The sequence below is a fragment of the Tamandua tetradactyla genome, chromosome 21 (assembly GCF_023851605.1).
Source record: "Tamandua tetradactyla isolate mTamTet1 chromosome 21, mTamTet1.pri, whole genome shotgun sequence".
Classification (NCBI taxonomy): Eukaryota; Metazoa; Chordata; class Mammalia; order Pilosa; family Myrmecophagidae; genus Tamandua; species Tamandua tetradactyla.
The window spans coordinates 16,164,258-16,185,049 of NC_135347.1; the positions used below are offsets into that span (position 1 = coordinate 16,164,258).

The window sequence follows — 20,792 nt, forward strand, 5'->3', positions numbered from 1 at the left end:
TGAATATCTCTCTCTTTCCATCTCTCCCTCTCAACTGTCAACTAAAATTCTTTTCAAGCCTTCAAGCTCTTTTCTTTTCTTTTCTCCCCATCCCCTTTCCAGGGATTGACACTGGCTTGCCAGCCAAATTTAGCCTGCACCCTATTTTTGTACATCCCTCAAGCTAAGAATGGTTTTTACATTTTTAAAGTGTTGTACCCCCCAAAGTAAAAAAGAATATGTAACAGAGACCATATGTGAACCTCAAAGTCTGAAATATTCATTATCTGCCTCTTTACATAAAATATTTGTCAACCCCTGTTACGTACTGTTTTAGTCTGCCAAAGTTGCCAGAATGCAACACACCAGAGATGTTTTATTGGCTTTTAATAAAAGGGGATTTATTTAGTTAAAAACATATAGTTCTCCAGAGGAAAGGCAGCTAACTTTCAACTGAGGTTCTTTCTTACATGGGAAGGCACAGGGCGATCTCTGCTGGCCTTCTCTCCAGGCCTCTGGGTTCCAACAGCTTTCCCTGGGGTGATTCCTTTCCACATCTCCAAAGGCCTGGGCTAAGCTGCAAATGCTGAGATGAGGTGTGCTGAACTGCTTGGGCTGTGCTACATTGAGCTCTCTCATTTAAGCATCCAGCTAATTAAATCAAACATCATTCATTGCAGCAGGCATGCCTGCTAGCCGACTGCACAGATGAGCTTCACGTGCCATTGGCTCATGTCCACAGCAGTAGAACTAGGCACCTTCACTTGGCCAAGTTGACACCTGAACCTAACTACCACACATACCTCTCAGTTTTCTGTTCTGCATCTAAAACTTGTTTCTTTCCAATTCCACAACTTTCTTGGTTATCCATCTGCCCTATTCACCTAATCTGAAAATATATGGTTGGAGTAGGGAGTGGAGGGGAGAAGAAGAAACTTATACATTAATAGTATTCCCCTGTCACACTATGATTCCAGCAGTAATATAAAAATCAAATGGTAGCTTTCGTTATCAATCATAGTAATTATGTCATTGTTAAACTACTCCTGATAAATTCCCCTGTTTCTTTCCTCTTCTCCTTCTCTCTCTTTTGTTCATTTGCCAACATATTTAACTGAAAATATTTTTTTACCTGTTTCCTTCCTCCCTTTTCCTCTCTCCCTCCCTCTCTCTTTCTCTCTTTCTTTCTTCCAATAAAAATTTTTTGAAGACCTACAAAGCACTGAGAATCCAGGAACAAATAAGATGTATATATTAGCCATGGAAGCACTTAATTGGCAACTACAGTAAATAAGCAACTACATTTACAAGATGGGAATGGAATCAAAGTGCTATGGACCTGACTGGGATGAAAAGTGGGGACATAGAAGGTTGAAAGAAAAGAGAGCAAAACAGGAAAGAGAGAACAGGTCAACCTAGGCAAGGTCAACAGAATGTGCAAAGGTTCAGAGATGACAGACATGGGGAGTATAAAGTATAAAATTTGAGGAAGTCAGGAGATAGTAGCAGGAGCCAGATCTGAAGGGTCTCACAACATACTTTACTAAGGGCAGTGAATGGGGATCTATTTAAGAATTTGAAGCAGGGGAATAAAATATCCATGTGTCTTTACTCCTAAACCCACACTGAGGAGTAATGACAGATTTGAGATGGGGAGACGCGTACGGAGGCTGTCACAGCAACTGAGCAAGAAAAGATGATGGTATGTACTAAGGCAGCATCAGCAATGATGGCCTGGTTTAATAAAATGGCCAACAATAAAGTAACAGCTAACACATGTTACACAGCTACTGTTTGCCAGCCTTTTGCTTAGAACTGCGTGTCATAATTTCATTAGTTCCTTGCAGCAGTCTTTTCAGGTAGATACTATTATTGTCCCCATTTTATGAATGTGGAGACTGAGGCACAAAGAAGTTGAATTAGTTGATTACTCATGGCTCCAGGATAGGATTTTGCCTCTATCACTGTCATCAGTGCCATGGATCGCCAGCAGAAAGTTTGTGAAAGACCAGTGGATTTTGCTGCCTAGTTGTGAGGTACCGTAGGAAACTGAGAGGCCTTCTGAATGTGATGCCACCATGTTATATTCACCTCTCTCTCCCCTATCACATTTTTATATGTTTGTTCTTTAGCATACATCATTCATCTGACTCTGGAGGGGGAAGATTAAATATATGCCTCTTGACCCACAACTCTTAACTATTCTTCCTAAAAAAAAAAAGAAGTGCCATGATGAAGAGTCAGAGTTTTTTTCTTCAAATATTTCCTTCTTACTTTCTAACCTATCTACCTTTATAACTGCTATGCATGTTTTCAAGGCCCCATATGTCTCATCTGCTCTACTAAACCTTCCATCTATCCTTTGCTAACCAGTTTAAATGTACTCATGAGACCTTTACAGTCAGGTCTAGGACTTGACTAAAATTTTACTTTGAGCTTTACTAGTCTCCCTTCTCCATACCCCAGCTTTGGCCCACTTCACTGATCAGTAACCCCAGCTCTTTTTACCTTTTTCTAATTGAACCTTGTTTCCCACCTTTCCACCTGATCCTTTAGGTTTTTCATCCTGGTTTGTGGATTGTTTCCTAAGCTCAAATCTTGACCAAGGAGTGTGGACTATCTACCTAGAGTGACTCCTGGCCCTTAAGAATTTGATCAACTGTTCTTTGGTTTCAGGAACTGGGGACCTACCTGTCCCATGGGTCACCTTCCAGTTAGGGGATCCTGCACGAAGAAGCTCTAACATCCTCTTAGGCAATCCTAGTTCTCTGATTTTTTTTTTTTCATTTCTCCTATGAGTCTTAGGAAATATACCACAAAATAGCACTTCTTCATCCCTTCTTTACTTAAAATAATTATTTATCATTTTAATATTTCTACATAACATTCTTGTATGTTCTTATGATTTCCCCCAACTAAATGTAAAAAAATCTTGAAAGACATGGATATGCCATAATTTTTTTAGCCCCTCCACAATGCTAACAGTATTGAGAAAAGTGTTCAATAGATACTTGAAAATTATTTGTTTGCAGGTGTCTTAGTTTCTAGGCTGCTATGACAAATACTATACAGAAGGTTGGATTAAACACCAGGAATTTATGGCTCATCATTTCAAAGGCTAGGAGAAATCCAGAATAATGGTGTCAGCAAGGCAGTGCTTTCTCTGCAAAGACTAGGGAGTTCTGGGGCCTGCTGCTGGTAATGCTTAGTTTCCTTGGCTTTCTTTTCATATGGCCGTTTCCTCTCCTTTCTCTTTTGGATTCCATTGATTTCTCTTTTGGATTCCATTAAAAGCTCCTTCATCTAGCTTTCTCTTCATAAAGCCTCCGGTGATAGGATTAAAGCACAACTTCATTCAGTTGGGCTACACATTAACTAAAAATAGCATCTTCCAAAGGTCCTATTTATAATGGGATTAAAATTAAGAACTTATTTTTTTCTGGGATATGTAACTCAATCTATCATAACAGGGTTCCTTCTGAAATGTTTCTAAGGTAAATTTGTATTTTACCAAAGGGCACTTTTGCACAGTAACTTTAGGCCAATATCATAGATTGTCTCTGCTTTAAGTCATTAGGACATAATGCAATACCTGAAAAATAATAATAAGAGGTAACATGCCAGAAATAATCTTATTTAATCCTTACAATAATTGTAATGAGGTGCATCCCCATTTTACAAATAATATTCAGAGCAATTAAGATATTGCCAAAAGTCACAGTACTAATTTGTCTGCACTATTTCTGGTGTTTTGATTTGTCTGTTCTCATGTCTCCCTCAGCCTTTATTTTTTTTTTGGGGGGGGGGGTACATGGTCCGGGAATTGAACCTGGGTCTCCCGCATGTAAGGTGAGCAATCTACCACTGAACCACTGTGCACCTTTTCCCTCAGCTTTTGAGCCTCACCTTATAGCAGATGAAACTATTGAGAACACATCTTTTCAGTTATAGAATCATAAAATATTAAGGGTGTGAAGGTCCTCAAGGATTTCTAGTTAAACCCCCCTTTCCTGCAAATAAAGACACTAAGGGGGCAAGGAGCACCATTGCTTCAGGCTACAAAATGAGGTGGCCAGAGGCCTAGGACCAGAAGTCAGGTCTCTTATTCTATATTCCACACAGAAAACTATTTTAATCTCCTTCCCAGATCTTCAGAGTTCTCTTTGATCAATTATTTGATTTGGTCTTATAAACTCGTGATGCTAACATGCTTTGGGGTCAGTTTTAGGACATTTTCACCAACCTGTGGAATAACTTTCAAAAAGAATCTAATGTACCACTAAGGGAGGTGAGAAAAGAAATGAAGCCACAAAAGGAGGAGCTTGTCGCCCCTCGGCCCCCACACCAAAAGTTTCTTAACAGAATGTATTTATCCTCTTAACTCTATGCCCAAGAGCAACCAAATCAATAGTAAAATAACTTGGTCAGCAGTCTAGACTAGCTCTATTACCTGGAAAATAGATGAGGATCTCTTTGCATTTAAAGTATTTGAAGAATCCGTGGAGGTTAAAAAAGGTAGGGGGTGGGGAGGAGGTGATTAGAGATTTTGTTTTAGAAGTATAGACTCAGAAGATTTTGAGCAAAAACAGATATCTTAGTGCAGCACTACTTCTGCTTTATTTCCAAGTGTTTTATATGTATATGTGTGTGTGCATGGATATATGTGTGATCTATTGCCCAAATTTTTGTGAAATGCAAATATTCAATGACCCTGTCAATTTAGGACTTTAGGTATAATGTTCCTACATAATCCCAAGGTAATCATTTATCATTTTGAGTGAATACCTCATACCTCATTGTCTTTATCCTTGTTCTACACAGAACACAAAAGGGATAAGGGAGCAATAAAGGAAAATTGTTTTTCTTTCCTCTCTCATTCTGTGTCACAGTTGGTCAATTCAGTGAGTGTTTATTCAGTGCATCTCTGTGTGTGAGGCTCTGTGCTGAGGTTAGCCAGGGGACACACAGATGAGAAAGCCCATTTTGCAAGAAACTGTCTTCCCTAACTCTCTCTTGCCTTTGCCTCTGCTTATCTTTCCCTATTTCCTTTGTAAGAAAACTCCATGGAGAGAACAGCTTTGGGACCCAGAAAAAAAATATATATATATATATTTTAGCTATTATATTCTTAGGAGCAAACATAATATTGGCATATTGGCATAGTAGACACCAATATAAATAAACTTTTAAAGAAGTCTTGAAAAATAACTTTACAGCATTAAGCTGACAGAAGGGCTGGAAATCTTTTACTACATATGCACTTCTTTCAGTATTATCTTAGAGTCTCAGGAATAAGATTGGAGAAAATAGGAGAGGCGAGAAGGAATTGAAGCCGACATCCTCTAGTTTACTCAGTTTTGATTTTCTTATCTCATTCATCTCTTTCCATCTCAAATTCCATATGGGTAATATTTGAAAAAGAGCACTTGGAAATTTTATTTCCATTTTTAACTCTCTGTATTTTTTATCATTATCCTTGTAAATGACATTAAATCTAGTAAATCCTCCAGGAAAACCTCTCAACTCTGTTTGAAATCTCTCAGCCACTGAAACTTTATCTCATTTCTCTGTTCCTTCTTTTTGTCAAGAAGGCTTTCTCATGCTTGCTTCAGCAGAACATGTACTAAAAATTGGAACAATACAAAGAAGATTAGCAAGGCCCCTCCACGAGGATGACATGCAAATTTGTGAAGCATTCATGTTTTTATGGGCAGATGAATTAAAAATATGGATAAAAATGAACAAATAATAGGGGGAACAAAGGTTAAACTGGGTAGATGGAAATTCTAGTGGTCAGTGGGGGTGGTGGTGAGGGGTATGGTATGTATGATTTTTTTAAATTTATTTTTCTGGAGTGAAGCAAATGTTCAAAAAAATGATAATACCGATGAATACAAAACTATGTGATGATACTGTGAGCCATTGATTGTATAATATGCATGGAATGTTTGTATATTAAGAATGTCTGTGTGTTTGTATGTTGTTTTAGTAATAAAAATATTAAAGAGAAAAACAAAAGCATGTATTTAATGCTTTGGTAAATTTAACATGTACTTTAAAAATTGTAATGCTCAAAAAAAAAAAATGAATCCTTTCTCAATCCCTTGATGCTGGGTCCTGGCTCATCTCAGGATTTCTGTCCTACATTGCCAGGGAGATTTACACCTCTGGGAGTCATGTCCCACATAAGAGGAAGGGCAGTGCGTTCACCTGCTGAGTTGATTTGGAGAGAGAGGCCACATCTGAGCAACAAAAGAGGTTCTTTGGGGGTGACTCTTAGGCATAATTATAAGTAAGTGTAGCCTATCCTTTGAAGGAATGAGTTTCATAGGGGTGAACCCAAAGATCAAGGAAGAGCATGAACTTTTGATTTATAGATACTGAATTTGACCCTGTTACTAGAGTGATGATCTTAGGCAAATTAATTAACCTCCCTGGGTCTCAGTTTCTTCTCCAAAAATGAGAATAACAATAGTACAAACCTCCTAAGATATGCTTATATATTAATGTGTCTAGCTCACATAACCCTTTGGTAGAGCTCCTATGGTTATTTCCATATTATAGATAGGAAATTAAGGAAAAGACAGTTTAAGTAACTTGCTTCACATCCCATGATTGATAAGTAGCTGTGCTGAGCTTAAAACTTAGGCACTCTAAAACCTCAACCAAAGCCATTCCAACGAATCCTAAAGAATTCCTAGGGCATTATATAAGATTCTATAAAAAAAGGTTCCATGCACTGGGATAACATTCCAGAAACCTACAACCACCAAATGGGTCCCTGGACTAGATAATTCCTGAAACCTAGAGGGCCCAGCCTCTCCAGAATGTCAACTAGTTCCATCCCTTTATTCCATATTATCAGCAGCCCCTTTCAACATGAAAAAACTAAAATGGGCATGGCCCAAATAACCCTAAAGAGTGGGAGAAAGATCAAAGGTGATGGTGGAGTTAATAAGAGAAGGTAGGGTTTAACAAATGAACATTAATGCTGAATCATTAAATTGATAGTTCTTTTAGTCTCCAGTATTTTAGAGCAGCTAGGAGTGAAAACCTAAAATTGTGGAATTGTAACCCATACCAAATTCTGAAATCTGTTCTACAGCTAATTGTTGTGATGTGCTTTGAAATTTATTGCTTTTTTGTATATATGTTATTTTTCACAAAAAATGAAAAAGAGTTGATCGTGATGGTGAAAAAAATATTCCTTCCAGCCTACAGTGTTCTGGAGCAGCTAGAAGGAAAACTCTGAGATGTTGGGATGGTAGCCCATGACAAACTCTTGGAACTGTTTGGAACAACAAAAAACCTAGGCATTCCTGTTCTAGAGCCCACATTCTTAACTACCATACTGTTGTTCCATGGTATATACTTATGGCAAGTGGTGCAGGGGATGGGGAAGAAATCAGTCAGTGCCCGGGTGGGTGTCCCTGAGCAGCATCTCTGCTTCCTAGTGCCCTGAGGAGCCCTTAGCCCATCAGGTGCAGCTATCAGTGTTCATTCAACCTTCTTTCACCTCTTTTCAACTCCCTAATATAATCCCCTGGACAGATTTCCCAAACCCGTTCTCCACCTCAAGCTCCTACCCTTCCTTCCTCTCGGTTCTACTCTACTAAGACCAGGGTGACCTCTTTTGAGGCACTTCAGTACCCCCTTCTTTTATGTTAGTGCTGGCTCCTTTCCTCCTTAGACTGTTTCTCTTCCTACTCTACCCATTTCTAACTTTCTACAACTCTTGATCTCTCTACTTTTCTCTTTCCATTTGTTCCTCCCAGTGTTCATTTTCATTTCCATAATTTCAAGTAATAAACTGTACATCAACTCTAAAACTTATTTCAGTAACCCAACATCTTTCTAGAGTGCAAGCCCCTCATTCACATCTTATTATTAATTCCACCCATTGTCTCTTCAATCTCAGCAGCCCTCTAAATTGAGGCTAACATCCAATCTCTGTACCAGCTTCTTCTCACTTGTCTATTTTTCAGTCTACCAGACCCCAAACTTTCTTTCTTTTTCATGCCTTTTTACTTGTGTCAAGTCTTCCTTTTCAATGCTCCTCACATCCTTTCACATTTCACTAGTTTGTTACAAATCCTCATCCTGAGCAACTGCAGTAGCCCGTTCAGTCTTTCATGTCTACGCTCTTTACTTTCCAGCCTGCCCTTTGTACACTGACAAGTTTATCTTCTTAACATATGTTCTAGTTTGCTAGCTGCCGGAATGCAGTATACCAGAAACAGAATGGCTTTTAAAAAAGGGGAATTTAATAAGTTGCTAGTTTACAGTTCCAAGGCCGAGAAAATGTCCAATTAAAACAAGTCTATAGAAATGTCCAATCAAGGGCATCCAGGGAAAGATACCTTGGTTCAAGAAGGCCGATGAAGTTCAGGGTTTCTCTCTCAAGTGGATGGGCACATGGTAAACACAGTCAGGGTTTCTCTCTCATCTGGAAAGGCACATGGTGAACATGGTCAGGGTTTCCTCTCTCATCTGGAAGGGTACATGGCGAGCGTGGCGTCATCTGCTGGCTTCTTCTCATGGCTTCCTGTTTCATGAAGCTCCCCAGGAGGCATTTTCCTTCTTCATCTTCAAAGGTCGCTGGCTCATGGACTCTCTGCTTTGTGGTGCTGCTCTTTCTGAATCTCCCATTCTCCAAAACGTTTCCTCTTTTATGGGACTCCAATGAACCGATCAAGACCTACCCAAATGGGTGGAGACATGTCACCTAATCCAGTTTAACAACCACTCTTGACTAAATCACATCATCCAGGGAGATGATCTGATTACAGTTTCAAACATACAGTATTGAATAGGGATTATTCTACCTTTATGAAATGGGATTTTGATTAAAACATGACTTTTCTAGGGGGTGTACATCCTTTCAAACCAGCACAACATAGATGTTAAAGTTCATCTTCCTAACAGAGAATGAGGCTCATGCTAGCCCCTAGCATGGCTGAATCTTTGTTGCATAGAGAATAGAGGCCCATCTTAAAATTGGCATTTAAATTTCCCTTTAACATGGCCCCAGTTCACCTTGCCATTTTTCCCCAGAATAATTTGGGAAGTCAACTGTCCACACAGGTAGAATCTTTTTTTTTTTAATGTTTTTTTAAAATTTTATAATATAACATATATATATAAAGCAAAGAAAGCAAAAAGCAGTAGTTTTCAAAGCACTCTTCAACAAGTAGTTACAGGACAGATCCTAGAGTGTGTCTCAGATTTTTCCTTCTAGCTGCTCCAGAACATTGGAGGTTAGAAGGAATATGTATTTTTGATCATCACCTTTTTGTGAAAAAGAACATATATGAAAAAAAGTAATAAATTTCAAAGCACAGCACAACAATTAGTTGTAGAACACGTTTCAGAGTGGTATGGGTTACAATTCCACAATTTTAGATTTTTACTTTTAGCTGCTCTAAGATACTGGAGACCAAAATAAATATCAATATAATGATTCAGCACTTATACGCATTTCACACAGGTAGAATCTTACTCAGTGACATACCTTGATGAGGATTTTATGGCCTAGAGTGGAGTATCAGATATGCAGATCCTACAACTAGATTTATTATTTCCACAGGAACGACCTGGCTCATTGGGCTAATTCATGTTAACAAAATTCATGAAAGACTGATAAACCTTCTGGAATACCATTTGTCTAATTTGGTCTTGGAAAAGTAACTGCCAAGTACAGTGGGATCATCTATTAACAGAATTACTCTCTCCCTCTCTCAAATGAAAATAGACACAGGCAGCTGAGTATAATCAGAAGGTTGCTTGGATCCAGAGAAAGGGGAATCTGTTGGATAATCCTAATGGCTTCCTCCACCTGTGAACGCATGATCCCACTAGAATTGATCTATTGCTTAGATCAATGTGGTGATTGCTTTTCAGGCCTGAGTATACAAGGATGTGGCTTTGATTGGGTTTTAGTTTCTTTCTAACCATAGGATTATCTCATAGTTATGAGATATGGAAATGACTTGGGAGTCATTTTTTTCTTGTGGTTAGAAGATCATCCTTTATGCTGGAGGTTGAAGATTTTGTATGCAGGGGTCCTCTGAAAATGCTGGTTGTTTCTAACTAATACTGATTATTAATTGTAGGAATAACATGCACAATATATCCAGTCATATCATTACAGGCACAAGGGAGGGAGGAGCTAGAACCATCTAGTACACGTAATTGAGAATTACTGATAGATGGTTCGATGAGGAACATGTTTCAGTCAGCCTGGATGTTTCTTTTGAAGGAGCTGATTTGCCAGTTTCCTTAGAGGTCCTTGTGTTTTCTGTAACCTTCCTGGATTTTGTCCCCTGAGAATGTTTATGTTCATTTACTAGAATTTGTATAAGGGTTTAGAATATGAAATATGGTCCACTTCCATTTAACTGTTCCTCAGTTTTGACTGTTAATTAGCATGGTTAGGTTTAATGAACTCATATAATAACAATATTCCTGCTGAGAATTTTATTGGGCACTAAATTCTTAAATTTAATAATGCAAAACTTATTTGTACAGTGTTAATGCTTGCAGGACTTTAGAGAGTAAAATACTGGGAGGTTAAGTGTAATGGATTAATTAAATAAGAAAGCCCAAACTACCTTTTACAGTGACTCCATAATGGTTTTCATTTTGTTTTAGTGAATAAAGTAGGTCGTATCAAATGCCATTTATGTGTGTTAGCTTAAAAGCCACATTCAAAGCTAGAAAATTTAGATTAGAGGAAACACAAGCGCAGCAAAATATTCTGCTTAGCAAACAGAGTTTTGTTTCCTGTACTGATCTATTAAGTTGGATAACTCGATTTTCTTACAGGATGTCAACAATATGTTTCTTCCATGTAGAGAAATCAGTGGGAACTTTCCAATCAAATCTCAAACAGCAGCATCTTGAATCAGCAATGGTCCATATAAGCATTTGGAAAATGTTTTTAATTCCTTTAGTTGCATTTTAGTGAAATAACACAAATTTCTTATAGCTTTTTCAAAATAAGCAATTCATTTAAATTGGTTAAGATATTAAAAAATGGTCATAAATGTCCTTTCTGTGTTTTTAAATGTACTTTCTGCATTATGTTCAAAATTATTTTTATCAAACTTTCAGGATGATAAATATGTTTCATAATTTATTACCCTAACACTTTGCTTGGACCTGGGAAAGGTATGTTGTTCAGTTTTCTCATCTGAACAAAAAGGAAGGGAAAAAATACCAAATTAGGATGTGAGGAGGCCATATGTGATCACCTGTGCACACTGAGTTCTCCAGAGTCCTCAAAGACAATTTTATTTGAGGATGAGTTTTGTGAATTTTTGTTGATGGAAAGGTAATTACTCCAAACAGGAGTCCTGGGGCAAAGTATCGAACTCATTTTCCACTCCCAATGGATTATGGAGGTATGAATTTTGATTTTCTGTAATATTAAAAAGACTAAGAGTTGTGGTTTCCAATCAAAATCCATCCTATCACATCACATTGGAAGACACTTCAGTTTGGAAACTGTTTAGTTGTATTTATTTCAGGAATTAATAATTTGGGGTAGCTCAATGATGCCTTCAATGAACCTTTTTTTCTTCTTTCACCTTTATGCGCTGCCATTCTTAGAATGTAGAGGTTGTCCTCCTGCTTGTTGCCTCAGCATTTCAAAAATGTCTCTGCTTACTCAGGTATTGCTACATTTCCAGCTGCTATGTCCCAGGCATAAAGCTGGAAACAGAAAATAGGAAATGGTCATACTATATCAAGAAATAAAAGCTTTCCAAGAAACCTACAATGTTTATTTTATTAGCTGCATATTATTTCATTATGTGGATATAGCACAATTTAACCAGTGCTGGTGGTAGGTTTTGTGGGGCTATGTATGGCATTCAGTAGAAAATGAATTGCAGCTCTCAGAACTAGTAGCCATAATTGACTTTTGTGCTTGTCAGGCCCTCCGGGTATCTAATTTCACTTCCCTTGTTACCCTCATTGGCCATGCTCAGCCTGATCCTAGTCCATAACTCAGGCAAGAGGGAATTCAAAGCAAGTCCAAGAACTCTGGACCCTACCATCTGCTCACTTTGGCTGCCAAGCAGCTCTGTTCTAATATCCATGTCCCCACATAGTCTTGTTTCCTGGGTCTGACTCCCTGCCTTGGAAGACTACCAGCAGTCCAGTTCCTTGAAGACCTGGCCTGTCATGTTCTCATTTGTATACTTCAGGGAGGGAAATCCTGTCTTTGAGATTCTTCCTGGGGGCTGGGGTTTTGTGCTCTGCTGATAGATTCCCTTAATGATTCCTAGTTGGCTGGGCATCAGAGCATTGCTAGCTCCCATGAAACTGATCCCTGCCCCCATTCCCGATCCCCCCGCTATTGATCAAAGTTATACATGGTTTTAAAAAATCAGAAAGATATTCAAGATTCATGATGAAAAATGGTATTCTTCTATCCCCTGCTCATTACTTCTTATTCTTTTCTTATACTTTTAGCTATTTCTTCTCATGTTTGCCTCCATAATTTATAATAACTTCCTTAAGTTGCTATTTCATCTTTCTACAAATGCAGATATTATGTATTACTTTTCTATCAATGAATAAGTGGCTTTAGCTCTCTAATGACCCCCAAATACACACCCACTTCTTTTTTTCCCATCATTCCAATAATAATTTTTTGTTAGATCAATATTCATATTTTTTGATATATAAGAGAAAAAATAAACTCCTTTCTTGTGTATTCCACTATTCATTATTGATTATATGAAAGCAAACCTAATATACCAAATTGACTTTCTTGGGAACACACCCTCCTTTTGTTGGAGACTGTTCTCCAGAAGCTTCTGTGAAAGTGTGCGTGACAGCTAAATGTTTTGAGAAATATTTTAATTATGCCTTTCATTTGATTGATAGTGTGGGCATAGAATTTGAGGTTGGAAATTGTTTTTTCCTGAATTTTGAAATGATTGTTCCAGTGTTTTCTAGGATCCAATATTCCCAAGGAAAGTGGGAACCCACCCTGCACGCCCGTGCACACCTGCTCCATACCCCTCCACACCTGCACACCCATGCCATGGCCTCACCCACCCTACATCATCCCTACCCCAACCCACTTCCTATAACCCTGTGAGCTGTGCCTAGCCCCTGCATACTCCCACATCAGCATACCAGGCCCCTTGGACCCTTCCCCCTGTGCAAGAACACACCTGCGTCCTATCCTCCCTGTGCCCTGACCTCTGTGCCACCCACCCCACATCCTGATAACTACAACCCCCACACTGCACATGCCCATCCTTATCCTGCCTACACACCAGCCCACATGCATACACACAGGCCCCCCCATTAGACTCCCTCCATTCCCTACCTGTGTCCCCACACCATACCCTGCTCCTTGTTCCATGGCCTGCCTAAGCTGCACCCCATCCCCATGGCCCCCACACAACACCTCTACAACCCTGTGCCCTACACCCCATGCTCATAGGCACCAGTGTAGCATCCCCAAACTGTGCCTGTACCTGAACAGTTCTGCCCTGCCCCTCACCCTGCATCTTGCTCCACATCCATCCCACAAATACAAAGCTATAGACTACTGAAGGAAATCAACTTCCAAATTAACCCTATCAGGATATTTACATGCCTCAAAGACAATAGAAGATCTCTAAGCATATCAAGATGCAGACAGATATAACCTAGCCTGATGACCAAATTAAAACACCTAAGGAGACACAGACTTTGGACCAACTAATCATAAATGTTCCTATAACTGTACTAAATAAAATCAGTGGGATGGCTAATGACATAAAGGAGATCGAGAAGACACTAGAAGAGCATAAAGAGGAATTTGAAAGAATGAATAGAAAAGTAGCAGATATCACAGAGATTAAAGATATTGTGGACCAAATCAAAAATATACTAGTGACATACAATTGCAGAGTGGAAGAAGCAGAAGAAAGATTAAGTGAACTAGAGGACAGGACAACTGATTTCAAACACTCAAAACAGCAAATGGCAAAAAAGATGGAAAAATTTGAATTGGATCTCAGGGAAATGACGGACAAAACAAAATGCACAAATATAAGAATAATTGGGGTCCCAGAGGAGAAGAGAAGCATAAAGGACTAGGAAGATTAGTTGAGGATATAATGGGGGAAAACTTCCCAACCCTTATAAAGGACATAAATATGCAGATCAGAGAAGCCCAATGAACTCCAAATAGAATAAATCCAAACAGGCCTTCCCCAAGGCACATACTAATCAGTCTGTCAGATGTTGAAGAGAAGCAGAAAATCCTGAAAGCAGCAAGAGAAAAACAGTCTACTACATACAACGGAAACCACATATGACTGAGTTCAGACTACTCAGCTGGCACTATGGAGGTGAGAAGCCTGTGGTATTGTATTATTAAGATCCTGAAAGACAAAGACTTTCAGCCAAGAATTCTATATCCAGCAAAACTGTCCTTCAAAACTGAGGGAGAGATTAAAATTTTTACAGACAAACGAATGCTGAAAGAATTTGTCAACAAGAGACCAGCTCTTCAAGAAATATTAAAGGGAGTTCTACCAGCTGGGAAAAAAAAAAAGACAAGAGAGAGAGGTCTGGAGGAGGGCACAGAATTGAAGAGTACCAGTAAGGGTAACTTAAAGGCTAAAGATAGAAAGATGGGAAGGAATATATAGATCTGACAAATAAAATTAAAAAGATAAGATGGAGGATCAAGAAACACCTTTACAGTAATAACTCTAAATGTTAATTAACTAAGTTTACCAATTAAAAGATACTGATTGGCAGAATGGATTAAGAAATACAGCCCAGATATATGTTGCTTACAAGAGACTAATCTTACACAAGGATACAAATAGATTGAAAGTGAAAGGATGGAAAAAGATGTTCCACACAGCTGTAACTAAAAGAAAGTAGGAGTAGCTATACCAATACCAGACAAAATAGACTTTAAATGTAAAGACATCATAAGAGACAAAGAAGAACACTATATATTAATAAAAGGGACAATTCACCAAGGAGTACATGAGACAGACATTGGCAAAACTGAAGAGAGTGATAGACATTTCAATAATAGAAGGAGACTTCAAATACCACTCTTTTCTATAGATAGAACAACCAGACAGAAGATCAGTAAGGAAATAGAGAAGTTAAACAATTTGATAAGTGAATTAGATCTAACAGACATATATAGGTCATTACACCCCAGAACACCGGGACATACATTCTTCTCTAGTGCTCATGGAACATTCTCTAGGATAGATCATATGCTGGGCACAAAACTTGTCTTTATAAATTTTAAAACATTGAAATTATTCAAAGTCCTTTCTCTGATCACAATGGAATGAAGCTGGACATCAATAACCAGAAGAAATGAGAACTTTCACAAAAATATGGAGATTAAATAACACACTTTTAAACAACCAATGGGTCAAAGAAGAAATTGCTAGAGAAATCAATTGCTATCTGGAGATGAATGAAAATAAGAGCATATCAGAATTGTGAAATGCAGCAAAGACTGTGCTGAGAGGGAAATTTATTGTCCTAAATCCCTATATTAAGAAAGAAAAAAGAGCAAAAATTAAGGACTTAACTGTTCCCCCTGGGGGAACTTGAGGAAAAAACAGCAAACTAACCCTAAAGCAAATAGAAGGGAAATAACAAAGATTAAGGCAGAGTTAAATGAATGAGAGAACAAGAGAACAATAAAATCAATAAAACCAAAAGTTGGTTCTTTGAGAAAATTGATAAAATTGATGGACCACTAGTAAGACTGACAAAGAAAAAAAGAGCGAGGATGCAAATTTAAAAATCAGAAATGAGATGGGGGTTGTTACTACAGACCGTGAAGAAATAAAAGAAATTATGAGAGGATGCTATGAACAACTATACACCAACAAACAGACAACTTAGATGAAATGGACAAATTCCCGGAAACACAAGAATGAGCTACACTAACTCAGGAAGAAATAGAAGATTTCAACAAGCCAATCACAAGTAAAGAGATTCAATCAGTCATCAAAAATTTTCCTACAGAGTAAAGCCCAGGGCCAGATCGCTTCACATGGGAAATCTTCTCAGACACTCCAAAAAGAACTGATACAAACCCTGCTCAAACTCTTCAAAAAACTGAGGAAAAAGGAGCACTACCTAACTCATTTTATGAAGCTAACATCACTTTAGTACCAAAACCAGGTAAAGATGCTATAAGAAAGCAAAACTTCAGGCCAATCTCCCTAATGAAGATAGATGAAAAAATTCTCAACAAAATACTAGCAAATCAAATCCAACAACACATTAAAAGAATTATACATCACGACCAAGTGGGGTTTATACCAGGAATGCAAGGATGATTCAACGCAGGAAAATCAATTACTGTAATACACCACATTAAAAAATTGAAAGGGAAAAATCACATGATCATATCAATTGATGCTGAAAAAGCATTTGACAAAATTCAGCATCCTTTTCTAATAAAATACTTCAAAGGATAAGAATCAAAGGTAACTTCCTCAATATAATAAATGGCATATATGACAAACTGATAGCCAGCATCATACTCAATGGAGAGAGACTGAAAGCTTTCCTCCTAAGATCAAGAACAAGATAAGGGTGCCCTCTGTCACCACTATTATTCAGCATTGTACTAGAAGTTCTAGCTAGAACAAGCAGGCAGGACAAAGAAATAAAAGGCTTCTAAATTGGAAAGGAAGAAGTAAAACTTTCATTATTTGCAGATGACATGATACTATACTTGGAAGATCCTGAGAAATCTAATAAACTTGAGTTAATAAACAAATTCAGCAGCGTGGTGGGATATAAAATTAATGTGCAACATTCAGGAACATTTCTATACACAAGCTAGGACCTGATGAGTCAGTTAAAGGAAAAAATCCATTCAAAATAGCAACTAAAAGAATCAAGTACCTAGGAATGAACCTAACTAGGCATGTAAAAGACTTATACACAGAAAACTACATAATATTGCTAAAAGAAATAAAAAAAGATCTAAATAGGTGGAAAAACACTCCTTGCTCATGGATAGGAAAGTTAAATATAGTTAGGATGTCAATTCAGTGCAAATTGACCTATAAATTCAGCATAGTACCAATCGAAATTCCAACAACCTACTTTAAAGATGGAAAAGCTAGTTACCAAATTCATCTGAAAGGGAAAGAGACTCCAAATAGCTAACAGCATCCTAAGGAAAAAAAAAAAAAGAATGAAGTGGAAAAGAATGAACTGATTTTAAAACTTATTATGATGCCACAGTAGTCAAAACAGCATAGTACTGGCACAAAAATAGAAGCATTGACCAATGGAATCGAATCAAGAGTGCAGAAATAGACCACCAAATCTATGGTCAAGTGATTTTTGACAAGGCCCCCAAATCCACTGAACTGAAACCAAACAGTCTTTTCAATAAATGGGCATGGGAAAACTGGATATCAATAGCCAGAAGAATGAAAGAGGACCCTTACCTTATAACCTATACAAAAATTAACTCAAAATTGATCAAACACCTAAATATAATGACTAGTGCCATAAAGCTTCTAGAAGAAAACGTAGGGAAACATCTTCAAGACCTAATAATAGGAGGAAGGTTCCTAAACTTTATACCCAGAGCACAAGCAACAAAAGAAAAAATAAATAAATAGGAACTTCTCAAAATCAAATACTTTTGTGCCTCAAAAGTCTTTATCAAGAAGCTGAAGAAGCAGCCAACTCAATGGGAGAAAATATTTGAAAATCATACATTGGACAAAGGTTAGATATCTTATATACATGAAGAAGTCATACAACTCAACAACAAAAGAACAAACAACTCAATTATAAAATGAGCTAAAGATATGAATAGGCATTTTTCTGAAGAGCAAATACAGATGGTTCTAAAGCACATGAAGAGATGCTCATTTTCATTAGCTATTAGGGAAATACAAAACAAGACTACAATGAGATACCAGCTCACACCAGAAGAATGGTTGCTATTAAATAAACAGGAAACTACAAATGTTGGTGAGGATGTGGAGAAATTGGGACATTCATGCACTGCTGGTGGAAATGTATAATGGTACAGCCACTATGGTAGACAGTTTGGTGGTTCCTAGGGCAACTAAATTTCAAGTTGCCCCATGACCTGGCAATACCATTGCTCAGTATATACCCAGAAGAGCTGCAAGCAGTGACACAAACAGACATTTGCACACATAGCAGCATTATTCACAACCACCAAAAGATGGAAACAATCCAAGTGCCCATCAACCAGATGAGTGGATTAACAAAATTTGGTATATACACTGATGGAATATTATGCAGCGGTAAGATGAAACGATGTCCTGAGGCACGTGACAAGATGGATGAGCCTTAAGGACATAATACTGAGTGAAATAAAGCAGACACAAAGGATAGATACTGCATGAGTCCACTTTTATGACAATGGTAAAGATAAAATCAGAGCCTTATAATACAGACTATAGGGGACCAAGAGATAAGGAAGCTAGAGATGGGTGCATGGTTAGCTAATGAGGTTGAACTCAAAGGTAAGGGAATAGATAGAAGTGAAGGAAGTTCTTTAGTGGGTCTGTAAATAATATTACCATATTGAAAATGAATATGATTAAAAGGGGTTGTATAGACCCATGTGTCCCACTGATTAATACTGCAAATATAAACAAGTTTTTGCATGCACTACTTCAAAGATACCATTTTTGTACAAAGAGTGTATGGGGGGAAGCTGCTATTGTGTACTGTGAGCCAAGTTTAACAGGAAAACATCAATAGTACCATAGCAACACCAGGGGTAAATAATGGGGGAAGGGATAAGAGTTAAGGGGGGTACAATTTTTCTATTTGGTGTGGGTTTTTTTCTTGGTTATCTTTCTCTTGGAAACAATGAAATTATCTTCTATTGAGAGTGTTGATGGACTGTTGACTTTGGACATTATACATGATGCCTAATGAATGGAGATGGCTAAAGGACACACTGACTGAGAAGTGGATTGGTGAATGATGGTGTATACATATGATCGTATATTGTGCTCCTACAAAAAGGAAGTTGTGAGGCATGCCACATTATGAATGAACCTGTGGGTTCTATTTGGTGAGGCAAAATAAATCAGAAACAAAAAGGGTATTTATTGTATGGTCTCCTTTAGAAAATACTTATTAAAAACAGGGGTCTAGATTGTGAGCTGTTATAGCAGCCACATTCAGTCATTATTATTTCTGGATTTTGAGAGGCTGTTTTATATATGTTTAACCTGGATTTAGAGATATGAATGAAGCCAATCAGGTCAGGATTAAGGTAATTCAAAATACAGGGGTTAGGAAAACATTGTCTATATTTTAGAACCTCATCTACTCTTTGAGAACAAAGAACAATGGTTTATTTTGTCCAAAACCTAAATTTTCTGTAGCACATAATTTAACTCAACCTGTCTGGATACTCATTTAAACAGTCCAAACAGACAGAGCCCAGAATAAGAATGAGGTCCTTTAATCTTTAATAGCTTAATGTAATGCCTGGATACCTCCCAGAATATATTAAGCAGATAATGAAAAAGTATTGGCAAAGTCCCTTGAGGATGGGAGAAAAAGTATGGAACTATTATACTTTCCACTGGAAAACTCCTGATTTGTGTTAAACATCATAGACACCCAAATCAATAGGCCAAGCCCTTGATCTTGAGGCTTGCTCTTGTGAAGCTTATGTATGCAGTGGAGAAACTTAGCCTACCTATAGGTATGCTTAAGAGTTACTACTGGAGGACCTCTTTTGTTGCTCAGATGTGGCCTCTCTCTCTCTAAGCCCAAATCTGCAAGTGAAACATTGCCCATCCCCCTATGTGGGACATATATCTAGGGGTGAAAGTCTCCCTGGCAACGTGGGTGATAACTCCCAGGGACAAGTCTAGTGCTAGCACTGTGGGATCAACAATGCCATCCTGACCAAAAGGGGGAATAGAAGTGTAACAAATAAGTTATCAGTGGCTGAGAGTGTCCAAATAGAGTTGAGAAGGTACTCTGGAGGTCAATCTTATGCAAACTTCAGTTAGACATTGCTACCTATCATAACTTGCCACCCCAACCAATCCTAAAGAACCCCTAGGGCAATATATAAGATTTTACAAAGTTTCCATGTGTTAGAGTAACTTTCCAGAAACCTACAACCTCTATATGGGTCCCTGGACCAGAAAAGTACAGAAACCTATGGGGCCTAGCTTCTCCAGAATATCAACTAGTTCCACTCCCCTACCCCTTATTATTGATAGCACCTTCCAACATGAAAAAGTTAGAATGGGCATAGCCCAAATACCCCTGAACAGTGGGAGAAGAATCAAAGGTGATTATGAGGTAATACAGAGAAGGTAGGGTTTGACAAATGAGTATGATTGCTGAATCATTATATTGATATTTCTTTTAGTCTTCAGTATCTCAGAGCAGCAAGAAGTAAAAACCTAAAATTGTGGAATTGTAATCCATACCAAACTCTGAAATCTGTTCTACAGATTGTTGTGTTGTGCTTTGAAATTTATTGCTTTTTTGTATATGTGTTATTTTTCACAATAAAGAAAAAATAAAGTTGATTGTGATGATAAAAAGTATTCCTAGAAGAAATAGATAGTATTCCTTCTAGCCTCCAGTGTTCTGGAGCAGCTAGAAGGAAAAGTCTGAGATGATGGAATCATAGCCCATGACAAACTCAGGTAATCTGTCCTGTATCTACTTATTGAAGGGTGCTTTGAAAATTATTGGGTTTTTTTTTCTTTGCTTTTTATACATATTATACAATTAAAAAGTTTTAAAAAAAAAGGGGGGGGGATACCATT

General features: G+C 37.9%; 1 protein-coding gene and 1 non-coding gene across 4 annotated transcripts in view; both read left to right on the plus strand.

The window, feature by feature from the left end:
* Window positions 1-20,792, plus strand: part of MCC (MCC regulator of Wnt signaling pathway) — a 614,110-nt gene that overhangs the window by 42,827 nt on the left and 550,491 nt on the right. The gene's annotated exons all lie outside the window — the stretch shown is intronic.
* On the plus strand, window positions 5,581-5,686 carry LOC143665816 (U6 spliceosomal RNA). The gene has a single exon (XR_013167222.1). It is a non-coding gene; the product is annotated as a U6 spliceosomal RNA (small nuclear RNA).